Below are 13,614 nucleotides of genomic sequence, written 5' to 3' on the forward strand. Positions count from 1 at the left end.
TTGATGTTAGCCTGTTGGGTTAATTAAAAAAGGAATCATCCAAGTAAGTATATCCTTGGACCTGATATAGACCTTATATATACCATATATATTTACTATGCCAGTTTATTAACATTTTATTTACCTCTTATAGGTTGAAGGAAGCATTAGTAAAATCATAGGGAATATAGTCAAATTTCAAAGCGGTGACGAAACCTCATTTGACGCAATTGTGTTTGCAACTGGATACAAGAGCACAACAAATGTGTGGCTCAAGGTACTAACATTGATTTTTTTTCTGCCTAAATCAAATTCGTTTTTAAGCAACAATTCTTAGATCTGCTAACCAAGTTATTTGACATTTCTTTGTGTAGAATGGTGAGAGCATGTTAAATGACAATGGACTTCCAACCAAAGATTATCCGAATCATTGGAAAGGTGAAAATCAGCTTTACTGTGCTGGATTGGCGAGGAGAGGATTGGCCGGTATTGCCGCGGATGCCAAGAATATCGCAAATGAAATTAAATCTGTGATATCATCTATGTCCGGCTAAATTGGCCTTTATATGTAATTTAATGGGTCAAGTTTGTGATATATTTGAGACATTTTCATGCCAAGGCTCGTATGTACAAGGGAGTAAACTCTGCTCTTGTATATTAGCAACAAGGGCCATGTAGTTCTATTCTCGTTGTGTAAAAGGGGCTTCGTAATTTTTGCTGAACTTACGGTTTTCTACCGTACTCTGTTTACCTTCAATTCATATAAGCAAAATTCCTGGGATGAGCAGTGTATTTTCTGTCGAAAAAACTCTTATGGCATGTTTATACCCGACAATGAACCACAGCGTAATCATCAACTACATTATTCGCTAGGATCCATTTGAGGTACTGTAATGCCATTCATCAGTCCTAGGATGACACTACATGATGTGGATTATTTACTATATGAATGCAGAACATCCGTTGATTGTCAAAATTCTGGATGACTAAATTCAATGTTAGAAGCTTCGAAATAAAGTAATATTATCCTAGAATAAATAAATGTTCTACAAAAAAATAGTACTTGAAGATGAATACAACATGAGTCAATATGCCAATATGCGATGGCCGCCGGTGCAAATTCTAGGAGAAGTGAAGTTTGAGGTCACAAATATTGACATATGTGCCAGGTATTGGAAGAGCTTCAGTTTTGTCGGCAGTTAAGTTAGAAAATAGCTCAAACTCAAATACATCCAGAGCTGAGATCACTTCATACCCTTCATAAGTTTCATTACGAAGGGGTACAGAGCGATCTCAGCCTTTGATGTGTTTGAGTTTGGGGGAGAGGGGGCGCATCGAAGCAAAAGTGTAGAAAATTAACCATGGTGATCTTGTTCTTGACCCGGTCGTTTTACCGTTTCCAACTAGATTAGATTGTCGACATGAACTTGTCGTGGGATGTCACGAGTCAACAAGATTGTGGCGGCATAGTAGGGTACCGAGCGAGGGCAGTGGGATGGCGCTGACCGTTAACTCGGTCGTAGTCTGAATTGTAGATAGTTTTGTCCTTGTATTCTTCGTGTGAGTACTTTATCACTTTGTCTCCACCGCTGTTTATCGGGTTCAACGAGATCGACAACTACAAATGGTATCGAGCCAAGCATCAACGCTTTAGTGATCATGGCCGAGACTCCACCACTTTCGTCGAAGTCACACTCGCTCTCGCAGATGCTGCAACACACATGTGAGCAGGGTCGCCGGTGAAGCAGGGTTTGGTGTGGAGGTGAGGTCGTGTGAGAGGGAGGTGGTGGTGGTAGGGCTGTCATGTACCCAACGATATGCCACCGGTATAAGCTACCAGTACCGTGGTAGACGGCACGCCTCCGAAAACATACACCAATGGTGATATTGTTATCACCAGATTTTGGCTAAATCAGGAGGTGGGCCGCGATCAAGATGGGCTTGGAAGATTACACATTGAAGATCTATGAAGCGGCCTTGCACGGAGAATTTGGGCTAGGTTGCCCGTGTATCTTTAATTATAGTAGATTGTATCTAGATTAAAAGTTAGAGTTTATCTCGTGCACGGTTTAGTGCACGCCCCCATTAGAAAGTCCGCTGGACTATAAATATGTACCTAGGGTTTATGGAATAAACAACAACCAACGTTCAACCACAAACAAATCTCGGCGCATCGCCAAATCCTTCGTCTCGAGGGTTTCTACCGGTAAGCATCATGCTGCCTAGATCGCATCTCGCGATCTAGGCAGCACAAGCCTGCCTACGTTGTTCATGCGTTGCTCGTCATCGAAGCCTTTTTGATGGCGAGCAACGTAGTTATCTTAGACATGTTAGGGTTAGCATTGTTCTTCATATTACATGCTTTCGTAGTGCAACCCTTGCATGTCTAGCCGCCCTTACACCTATCTTAGGTGTAGGGGCGGCACCCCGCTTGATCATAGTTTAGTAGATCTGATCCGTTACGATTGCTCCTTGTTCTACAAGGATTAGTTTAATATCTGCAATAGTTAGGCCTTACAAGGGGTCGGAGGATCCAGCGGCGTGTAGGGTGGCGTTTGCTAGTCCTAGAACGGATGTTCCGGGGATCAACCTCGTGTTGGTTTTTAGGCCCTGTCTAGGATCGGCTTACGGTCACCGTGCGCGAGCGCGAGGCCCAATCCTGAGTAGGATGATCCGATTATGCGGTGAAAACCCTAAATCGTCGTAGATCTCATTAGCTTTACCTTGATCAAGCGGGACCACCATATATTCGGACACCCCGTCCGAATCATGGGTGGATCGGCTCTTTGAGCCGATTCACGAGATAACTCGAGAGCCGATCGAGGCTCGTATTTAACGTTTACGTGTGTGCCCTGCGAGGAAACTAAGCGAGGCATCATCCACACCTTCACGACCGGGTATAGGTCGGGTGGCACGCCCTTGTGATAAACATCGGTGCGTGCGACCAGGAGGCTTTGCGGGCCGTCGCTCAGAGGGACTGGGGCCAGCCGCAGCCCTAGTTGTTCCCGGCTCTACCGTGTTGCCCGTCTCTGCCCGCCAGGGGGTTTCTGACGTCAACACATTCTGGCACGCCCGGTGGGACAACCTTCGACATCGACAATATCGCCATCTACATCCGAGATGGCGGAAAGCACTCCGGTCAAGTACAAGGACCTGCCTGATGACCTCAAGAAGAAGCATGACGACATCAAGGCGGTCCTCGAAGCCGAACTCATCGGCTCCTTCCACCGAACCCGCCCCCATGGCGTTAGGTGGAAGGGTTTCACACCTGAAGGCGCACTCGATGGAGTGGACCTGTCCGCCCCGTCAGAAGAACGCACCAGGTCGCTGAAGTACGAGGATCTGCCCGAGGAGCTCAAAAGGAAACACGACGAGATCAAGGCAACCCTCAAAGCCGAACTCATCGGCTCCTCTGAGAAGGCCCGGCCGCACGATATCAAGCTCGGTAGGGACTCAGGTCCGTCGCCTGGCGTCAACATGGTGGATCTCAGCCACTCCATAGGCCAGCCAAAGTGCTCCTTTGGTGTCAACATGGCAGGGCTTGCAAGCCGCCATAACAAAGATGAAGCAGAAAGCAGCCACTCCCGTGGCAAGGATGAAGAGGAGGCCGATCCACGCGACCGGCCCCAAGATGATGACAGGCGGTACCTGGCAGGGGAGGGAATGAGAAGCGTGCGGTATCAACGTCCACTCTCCGAGCGCCTCCTCGACAAATATGAGCATCAGCACGACCGACGTCGGCGCTACGACGTAGATGATGAGAGGAATTGTCGGTCTGATGCAGAGGTCAGGAGGTACCGTCAACATGATAGAAGCGACGACGGGTACAATCGTCGCACTGAAGGAAGGTCAAGGGGGCAGGATAACATGGATAGGCACTGGAGCTGTCCGTTCTTCAAACATTGCTTCGGGACTCGGGAATGAGCCGATTGCCAACAATCGAGAACCGCCCGAGAATGCGAGACGAGAGGAAGAAGGACGCCGCTAACGTGTCCGTGTTCGAGCGTCTAGGGCCTCTCCCACCTCGGAGCAAGTATGCTGAGCCCGCTCGGGTAGAAGATCTCGAGGAACTAGAGGACGATGATGAAGAAGATAAGTATCATCAGCCCAGGTGGTGCCCTGATGGGCTCAGCCGTTCCCAAAAGCGAAGGGTTCAGCGTCTGCGTGGGTTGGAAGAAGCTGAAAGATTGTACCTGCGCACGCTAAGGAAGGCACGGCCTGATCCGGCCGCCAAAATCCGGCGAGCCCTGGATGAAGAGGGTCGGCCACAAAGAAAAGAGTGGCGCCCCAAGCAGAGGAAAGCCGATGGTGATACATCGGCTGGCACAAACATGGTCTTCATTCTTCCATCGGAGTTTAGCGCTCCAAGATTATATGAAGCGCCTGTGGCGCAATTAGACTGCGGCCCACGGCCGGTCATCTTTGAGAAGCCAAAGGAAAGGAGTTACAGGCATCCGAAGGCCACTGTACTTGCGAGGCTACATCAATGGGCAGCCTCGTCAACAAGATGTTGGTAGACACCGGAGCGGCGATCAACATTATGCCATACTCCATGCTACGTCGGTTGGGACGCTCCAGCTCGGATCCGATCAAGACCAACGTAACACCGAGCGATTTCAACGGCCAAGCATCCGACGCCCAAGGTGTTCCGAATGTGGATCCGACCGTAGGAAGGAAAACTGTCCCTACGACATTCTTTATCGTCGACGGCAAGAGTACCTACTGCTGTCCTACTAGGGAGAGATTGGATCCACGCCAAGCTGTTGCATTCCATCCACGATGCACCAATGCCCGATACGGTGGGATGGAGATGAAGTAGAAGTCGTCCGTGCGGATGATTCGGTCGAGGTTTCGACAGCCGGCATGGACATTTGGGAGACATCGGGCCAAGAGCCGCTCTCGGGTATCAATTTGGACGACCGTGAGCGCATCGACGTGACAAGGAACGGGGTTAGGCTGGTTTTATCCACCGGCCTGACCGTGTAACAAAAGCAAATGTCGATGGATAAACGTGGCGAGACCGATCCTTGTGATCGGCCCCAAAAGATTTGTGAAGAGACATCACAAAACCTTCACCGAGAAAGCAACGGGAGGCCGATTCCAGCGATCGGCCAAAATTATCCTCACCATCCACTCTGCCTGGGTTCAACATGTTATCCAACAGAGCCGATACCATCAATTCTCTTGACAGAATCGGCTCCGGGGGGCACCCAGGTGGATAAAACACGAGGATATGCAGTAGAAACGTCTCATCCTTCGATGATGGAGTATTGAAGTATGGGGGCCGATATACAAATCGGCCGATATGCAGTAGAAACGTCTCATCCTTCGATGATGGAGTATTGAAGTATGGGGGCCGATATACAAATCGGCCGAAAAAATTAAAAAAAATTTCAAGCATAGCCGATGTGCAGACATCGACTTAGAAAAAAATTGACCGGGAGAACCGCCAATGACGAAGCCATCGGCTGCCACGTTTTGACTCAGTAACTGTCACTTCCAGGAGACGTTGCGCCCAGAGTCCGGAGGGCGTCAGAAATGCGAGGACGTTCTCACCAGAAGTTGCTGCAGCCTGCCACATATGATGATCTGATCAGCAAGGTGCAAGGATTGGACTGAAGAAGCTCGGGGGAGGGCGGCTACTGCGTTACAAGTTGGAAACCGAGGATGATTGACGTGATCAGCTCACTGTTATTCTCGCCCGACTGAGGCTCGGGGGGCAGCTCACCTTGAAGGTTCTCTGCTCTGGGGAGCCGATTTCGTTGGAATCGGCTAAACTCTGCATCACAACTTACCTAAAGAATGGTGCTAATGTTGCAAAATTATCATAGCCTGCTGGATCGGCTGTATAGACTCTCAACGGAAGAAAGGTGATTGGCTGGTGGCCCTGCAGGATAGCTCTCTTGGACGTGGTTGAGCCCGCCCCGAAATATCAATGATCTGGGGGACCGATTTGTTGGAATCGGTAGATGCGGCACCACAGTTGGAAGCTGGTGATGGTCCATTCTTTATCCTCGCCTTGGCTGAGGCTCGGGGGGCAGCTCGCTCTCGAGGTTTAGCCGATTTTGTCGAAATCGGCTCACTCTTCATAACAACTCGTTCGAAAGACGGTGGATTATTGCAGAAGGAAGCTGCCGGAGCTGAGCGAGCGGAATTCGGAGAGGACGATGCGGCCGAAGAATGTCTGGAATTCAAAGTTAATAAGGAGACCGGACATTATTTCAGGAGTGTTGCCGCTAAGATTAACATGCCATCTTGAGAGATCTGCATTTACGACTCCTAGGATTTGCGCGATTAAGGCTTGGCCTTGTTTGACAAGGAGTTTGGGTCCGGGGGGATCTATCACGAAATTTATCGTGAGAGACCGATGCGATGCCATTGGCTTGTTGGACATTGACCAGATTGATGATCGGCAGAATCAGAACAAAGGACAATCGGCTAAATTACCATAAAGGGAATCGACAAAATCAAGTTGGGGAATTTCTTCGTTGATAAGCCAGATTTCTTACATAGAAGAGCTGATTGCTCTCAAAAGGAAGTACTAGGGGGATACATTGCCCCGACTGCTACTGCTGGCCCTGTGCTAAGATCCTATCTAGGGGCCGCTGCTGCCCTCGTCGTCGTCGCCACCGTCATCGCCGCTGTCGGCGCTACTCCCTACCGGCTCGTCATCGCTGCTCCAGCGGCCGCCGTCAGGGCCCTCGCCTCCTCTTCGTCAACGTCGTCGTCGCTGTCGACGTCGCTGAGGTTCCCGGGCCAGAGGTGGCGGCGTTTGGCCGGCGGCTCGTCGGAGGAGCTGTCTTCGTCCTCCTCCTCCTCTTCCTCCTCCTTCACCTCCTCGGAGGTGGTGGAGTCCGCCCGAGAGAAGCGATCGTCATCGCTCTCCTCCTCCGGTTCCCCGTCAGCAAGGAAGCGGAGGTCGCTCTCCCCGTCGGTCAGGGATTTGTCCTCCTCGGACCTGACGGAGGAGTCGTGGTCCTCTTTGTCCCACGCCGTTGGGGCGAGGATGTCGTACGCCGCTTGCGTACCCCACGAGGGCGTCGACTCTCGGATGGGAGAGGACACGTGGGAAAGATCCGATGAAGAAGAAGAGGAAGAGGAAGAAGACATGGTTGCAGGGGAGGGTTTTTTGGAGTACTAATGCGGAAGGGGTGAAGAGGAGAACTGTTCGATGCGGTTAAATAAAAGGAGATGGGGATTTTAATTTTCGAGCAGTTCTCGAGGACATGGTGCCAAAACTGTCAAATCGTGCAGAGAAGTTGGGAAGGCAAGTCGTCATGATGAAGCATGTCTGCGACAGTTACTGCTCTGCCGTGACACGACCCCTCGGAGGAAAAAAGAGAGTGGTTTTGAAATTATCATTACCAAAACCAGGGGGCATGTGTTATCACCGGATTTTGGCTAAATCAGGAGGTGGGCCGCGATCAAGATGGGCTTGGAAGATTACACATTGAAGATCTATGAAGCGGCCTTGCACGGAGAATTTGGGCTAGGTTGCCCGTGTATCTTTAATTATAGTAGATTGTATCTAGATTAAAAGTTAGAGTTTATCTCGTGCACGGTTTAGTGCACGCCCCCATTAGAAAGTCCGCTGGACTATAAATATGTACCTAGGGTTTATGGAATAAACAACAACCAACGTTCAACCACAAACAAATCTCGGCGCATCGCCAAATCCTTCGTCTCGAGGGTTTCTACTGGTAAGCATCATGCTGCCTAGATCGCATCTCGCGATCTAGGCAGCACAAGCCTGCCTACGTTGTTCATGCGTTGCTCGTACTGAAGCCTTTTTGATGGCGAGCAACGTAGTTATCTTAGACATGTTAGGGTTAGCATTGTTCTTCATATTACATGCTTTCGTAGTGCAACCCTTGCATGTCTAGCCGCCCTTACACCTATCTTAGGTGTAGGGGCGGCACCCGCTTGATCATAGTTTAGTAGATCCGATCCGTTACGATTGCTCCTTGTTCTACAAGGATTAGTTTAATATCTGCAATAGTTAGGCCTTACAAGGGGTCGGAGGATCCGGCGGCGTGTAGGGTGGCGTTTGCTAGTCCTAGAACGGATGTTCCGGGGATCAACCTCGTGTTGGTTTTTAGGCCCTGTCTAGGATCGGCTTACGGTCACCGTGCACGAGCGCGAGGCCCAATCCTGAGTAGGATGATCCGATTATGCGGTGAAAACCCTAAATCGTCATAGATCTCATTAGCTTTACCTTGATCAAGCAGGACCACCATATATTCGGACACCCACTGAATCATGGGTGGATCGGCTCTTTGAGCCGATTCATAGGATAACCCGAGAGCCGATCGAGGCTCGTATTTAACGTTTACGTGTGTGCCCACTGCAGGAAACTAAGCGAGGCATCATCCACACCTTCTCGACCAGGTATAGGTCAGGTGGCACGCCCTTGTGATAAACATCGGTGCGTGCGACCAGGAGGCTTTGCGGGCCGTCGCTCAGAGGGACTGGGGCCAGCCGCAGCCCTAGTTGTTCCCGGCTCTACCGTGTTGCCCGTCTCTGCCCGCCAGGGGGTTTCTGACGTCAACAGATATACCGGCGACGTGTCGGGTACACACCACATAGGGATTTTTTGGCACGCCACAAATAGACTATTTCCTAGTAGTGCCTCCATCCTCTGTCCCCTTGAGAGTTGACTGTGCCCATCCAGTGCCCATTCCGTACTCTTCCGCGCGATCATGCCACACTTAGCCTGAGAATGGGAGAGGTTGTTGGGATGCTTTTGTAGATACTAGGGTTAGGCTTAGATTTAGGGTTATGTTTTTCGTTGTGGCACTTAGCCTTGTGTCGTAACGAGGCATTGATCCAGATCGGCGAGCGACCTCTGGACATCGACAACACGTTTCTTTGGTCGATGTCAATGGAGGGCAACGGTTATGCATGGATTCGGCGTAAGCTTCTTCAATAAGCTCGTTGTACCTCTCCCTTGTCAACTTTCTTCTCACCTCCATGGAGGAGGAGGGGTGAGGTGGAACGGGAGAGACTAGAGGTTTGGCTTTGCCTACTCCTTTCTTGTTGATGCTTATTAGAGTTATATTTGGTTTTTCCTTGTGTAGGTCGGTTGGTGCCTAAACCCTAGATTGGTTTGACTCATATATAAACTCTGCAATCCCTCACATATCAATACAAGTTATTATTCTCTCCAAATATCATGGTATCAGACGCCTAGGTTTTCCGCACCCTAGCATTCCTCCACCGCCCAACCCTCTGATACGTTGCAAACGTATCTATAATTTTTGATGCTACACGCTTATTTTACACCAATTTGTATATGTTTTGTTTCAACTTCGTGGCATTTTTATACATTTTCTGGAACTAACCTATTAACAATATGTTATAGTGTCAGTTCATTTAAAGACTTTGTTTTTCGTACTTAGGGGTGCATTAGATGCATTGCACACATGTATATTCCTCATTCTTCGTCAACAAACCATGTCTTCTCAGGGCGCGGTGTGTTTTTCATAATATAAATTGCATGTAAAATACAAATTATACTCTTTATTTTATTGTAGTACAAAATTCTGATGTTGCTACTTTACATCACCCATATATGTAACCACAAATTCCACATGACATTTGAGTACACATGTTTACATATGGCCGGTGAGGCAGTGATCATTCATAAAAGTAGCAAAAAACGAGAATAAGATGCAGCATAGTTCACCTAAGCAGTGTGCAGATTGTAGCGTGGTGGAATAGTCCATTTGCGCGAGGATGACATCAGCTACAAATAAATGTTGTGGTCTGCTTAGTCTAGTGCATGCTGGAAAACCTTTTTTGGGTCAAAATGTTGAGAAACGTTGACTCGTCCTTATTCTACCAAGTGCAGGAAAGGTAAGAAACACATGTATAATATGTACTCTGAGCATATCTTGTTCTAAAGGAAGTTTAATTGATGGCGATAGCAAAGGAAAGAAATGCGACGATAACAGGAGAGAAAAGAAACTCTGCCCAACTATATGCTAAACAGACCCATATACGATTACTAAGTTTCCAAAAGAATGTCAAAGATCAAGATTGCATTTCCTACCTTTTCTGCATTTACACCAACAATTTTATTTATAACATTCTAATCTATAAAAAACTGGATAGATCAGGTTTTATCCACCAATTAATCATTACCTTTCCTACACCCCTTAGTCTGAAACCAGTCACAAAACATAATTGGTGCATCAAATCTACAAGCATATATATTCCTCATACGTGACTATTTCATCACAGATTCATCCAGCCAACACCTAGAACCAAAATCCCCTTCTTGTTCTGAGTCTCTTAGTCTACCACCGCACCCTAATCCCACAACTTCGCCAAATCTTGTATTTACGATGGAGAATGTTTCCGTGCTGATTGTTGGTGCCGGTCCAGCAGGCCTCGCAACGGCAGCATGCCTTACCCAATTCTCCATTCCCTATGTCATTGTCGAGCGCGAGGACTGCAGCGCGTCACTTTGGCGCAACCGCGTATACGACCGCTTGAAGCTGCATCTTGCAAAGGAGTTCTGTGAGTTACCACACATGTCATACCCAGTTGATGCACCAACATACATACCAAAAGCATTGTTTGTCAAGTATTTGGATGACTATATTATGCGTTTCAATATTCAACCCAAGTATCTCACTAGCGTGGAGTCATCCACATATGACAATGATAATAAGTGTTGGTCCATCGTGGCCCGTGACATGGTAGAGAGGACAACCATGAATTTCAGTGCAAAGTTCCTTGTTGTGGCTAGTGGTGAGAATAGTTCGGAGAATATTCCGGTGATCCCTGGACTTGACAGTTTTCCGGGTGAGGTCATCCACTCGTCAAGATACAAGTCAGGCAAGCGCTTCTCCGGTAAGAGTGTGTTGGTCATTGGATCTGGCAACTCGGGGATGGAAATTGCTTATGACCTCGCGACCCATCATGCCAATAGTTCGATTGTTATACGAAGCCCGGTATGTGCGCTTTTTAATTTATTTGGTAATAAGAACTATAATGTTATTTTCTTGTATCATGCAAGTTGCAAAGATGTGTGACATTTTTTTGGGTGCAGATTCATATAATGATGAAGGAACTCATCCGGTTGGGGATGACACTAGCCCACCATCTTCCACTTGAATCTAGTGGATAACCTTCTTATTATGGCAGCAAAATTCATATTTGGAGACCTATCAAAGAATGGCATCACAATGCCAAAAATGGGTCCAATGATGCTCAAGTCAAAAACCGGCCGATCCGCTGTGATTGATGTTGGCACTGTTGGGTTAATTAAAAAAGGAATCATCCAAGTAAGTATATCCTTGGACCTGATATAGACCTTATATATACCATATATATTTACTATGCCAGTTTATTAACATTTTATTTACCTCTTATAGGTTGAAGGAAGCATTAGTAAAATCATAGGGAATATAGTCAAATTTCAAAGCGGTGACGAAATCTCATTTGACGCAATTGTGTTTGCAACTGGATACAAGAGCACAACAAATGTGTGGCTCAAGGTACTAACATTGATTTTTTTTTCTGCCTAAATCAAATTCGTTTTTAAGCAATAATTCTTAGATCTGCTAACCAAGTTATTTGACATTTCTTTGTGTAGAATGGTGAGAGCATGTTAAATGACAATGGACTTCCAACCAAAGATTATCCGAATCATTGGAAAGGTGAAAATAAGCTTTCTTGTCTTTGGATTGGCGAGGAGAGGATTGGCCGGTATTGCCGCGGATGCCAAGAATATCGCAAATGAAATTAAATCTGTGATATCATCTATGTCCGGCTAAATTGGCCTTTATATGTAATTTAATGGGTCAAGTTTGTGATATATTTGAGACATTTTCATGCCAAGGCTCGTATGTACAAGGGAGTAAACTCTGCTCTTGTATATTAGCAACAAGGGCCATGTAGTTCTATTCTCGTTGTGTAAAAGGGGCTTCGTAATTTTTGCTCGAACTTACGGTTTTCTACCGTACTCTGTTTACCTTCAATTCATATAAGCAAAATTCCTGGGATGAGCGAGTGTATTTTACGTCGAAAAAACTCTTATGGCATGCTTATACCCGACAATGAACCACAGGCGTAATCATCAACTACATTATTCGCTAGGATCCATTTGAGGTACTTGTAATGCCATTCATCGGTCCTAGGATGACACTACATGATGTGGATTATTTACTATATGAATGCGGAACATCCGTTGATTGTCAAAATTCTGGATGACTAAATTCAATGTTAGAAGCTTCGAAATAAAGTAATATTATCCTAGAATAAATAAATGTTCTACAAAAAAATAGTACTTGAAGATGAATACAACATGAGTCAATATGCCAATATGCGATGGCCGCCGGTGCAAATTCTAGGAGAAGTGAAGTTTGAGGTCACAAATATTGACATATGTGCCAGGTATTGGAAGAGCTTCGGTTTTGTCGGCAGTTAAGTTAGAAAATAGCTCAAACTCAAATACATCCGGAGCTGAGATCACTTCATACCCTTCATAAGTTTCATTACGAAGGGGTACGGAGCGATCTCAGCCTTTGATGTGTTTGAGTTTGGGGAAAGAGGCGCAACTGAAGCAAAAGTGTAGAAAATTAACCATGGTGATCTTGTTCTTGACCCGGTCGTTTTACCGTTTCCAACTAGATTAGATTGTCGACATGAACTTGTCGTGGGATGTCACGAGTCAACAAGATTGTGGCGGCATAGTAGGGTACCGAGCGAGGGCGGTGGGATGGCGCTGACCGTTAACTCGGTCGTAGTCTGAATTGTAGATAGTTTTGTCCTTGTATTCTTCGTGTGAGTACTTTATCACTTTGTCTCCACCGCTGTTTATCAGGTTCAACGAGATCGACAACTACAAATGGTATCAGAGCCAAGCATCAACGCTTTAGTGATCATGACTGAGACTCCACCACTTTCGTCGAAGTCACACTCGCTCTCGCAGATGCTGCAACACACATGTGAGCAGGGTCGCCGGTGAAGCAGGGTTTGGTGTGGAGGTGAGGTCGTGTGAGAGGGAGGTGGTGGTGGTAGGGCTGTCATGTACACCCAACGATATGCCACCGGTATAAGCTACCAGTAGCGTGGTAGACGGCACGCCTCCGAAAACATACACCAATGGTGATATACCGGCGACGTGTCGGGTACACACCACATAGGGATTTTTTGGCACGCCACAAATAGACTATTTCCTAGTAGTGCCTCCATCCTCTGTCCCCTTGAGAGTTGACTGTGCCCATCCAGTGCCCATTCCGTACTCTTCCGCGCGATCATGCCACACTTAGCCTGAGAATGGGAGAGGTTGTTGGGATGCTTTTGTAGATACTAGGGTTAGGCTTAGATTTAGGGTTATGTTTTTCATTGTGGCACTTAGCCTTGTGTCGTAACGAGGCATTGATTCAGATCGGCGAGCGACACTGGACATCGACAACACGTTTCTTTGGTCGATGTCAATGGAGGGCAACGGTTATGCATGGATTCGGCGTAAGCTTCTTCAATAAGCTCATTGTACCTCTCCCTTGTCAACTTTCTTCTCACCTCCATGGAGGAGGAGGGTGAGGTGGAACGGGAGAGACTAGAGGTTTGGCTTTGCCTACTCCTTTCTTGTTGATGCTTATTAGAGTTATATTTGGTTTTTCC

General features: G+C 47.2%; 2 pseudogenes; both read left to right on the forward strand.

The window, feature by feature from the left end:
- The window catches only part of LOC124695350, a 1,860-nt pseudogene extending 1,327 nt beyond the window's left edge, over nucleotides 1-533 (forward strand).
- A 9,792-nt stretch (nucleotides 534-10,325) lies between these two features.
- LOC124702692 lies at nucleotides 10,326-11,762 on the forward strand (annotated as a pseudogene).
- Nucleotides 11,763-13,614: the final 1,852 nt, after the last annotated feature.

Source organism: Lolium rigidum, chromosome 3, assembly GCF_022539505.1.
Source record: "Lolium rigidum isolate FL_2022 chromosome 3, APGP_CSIRO_Lrig_0.1, whole genome shotgun sequence".
In the NCBI taxonomy this organism is placed as follows: domain Eukaryota; kingdom Viridiplantae; phylum Streptophyta; class Magnoliopsida; order Poales; family Poaceae; genus Lolium; species Lolium rigidum.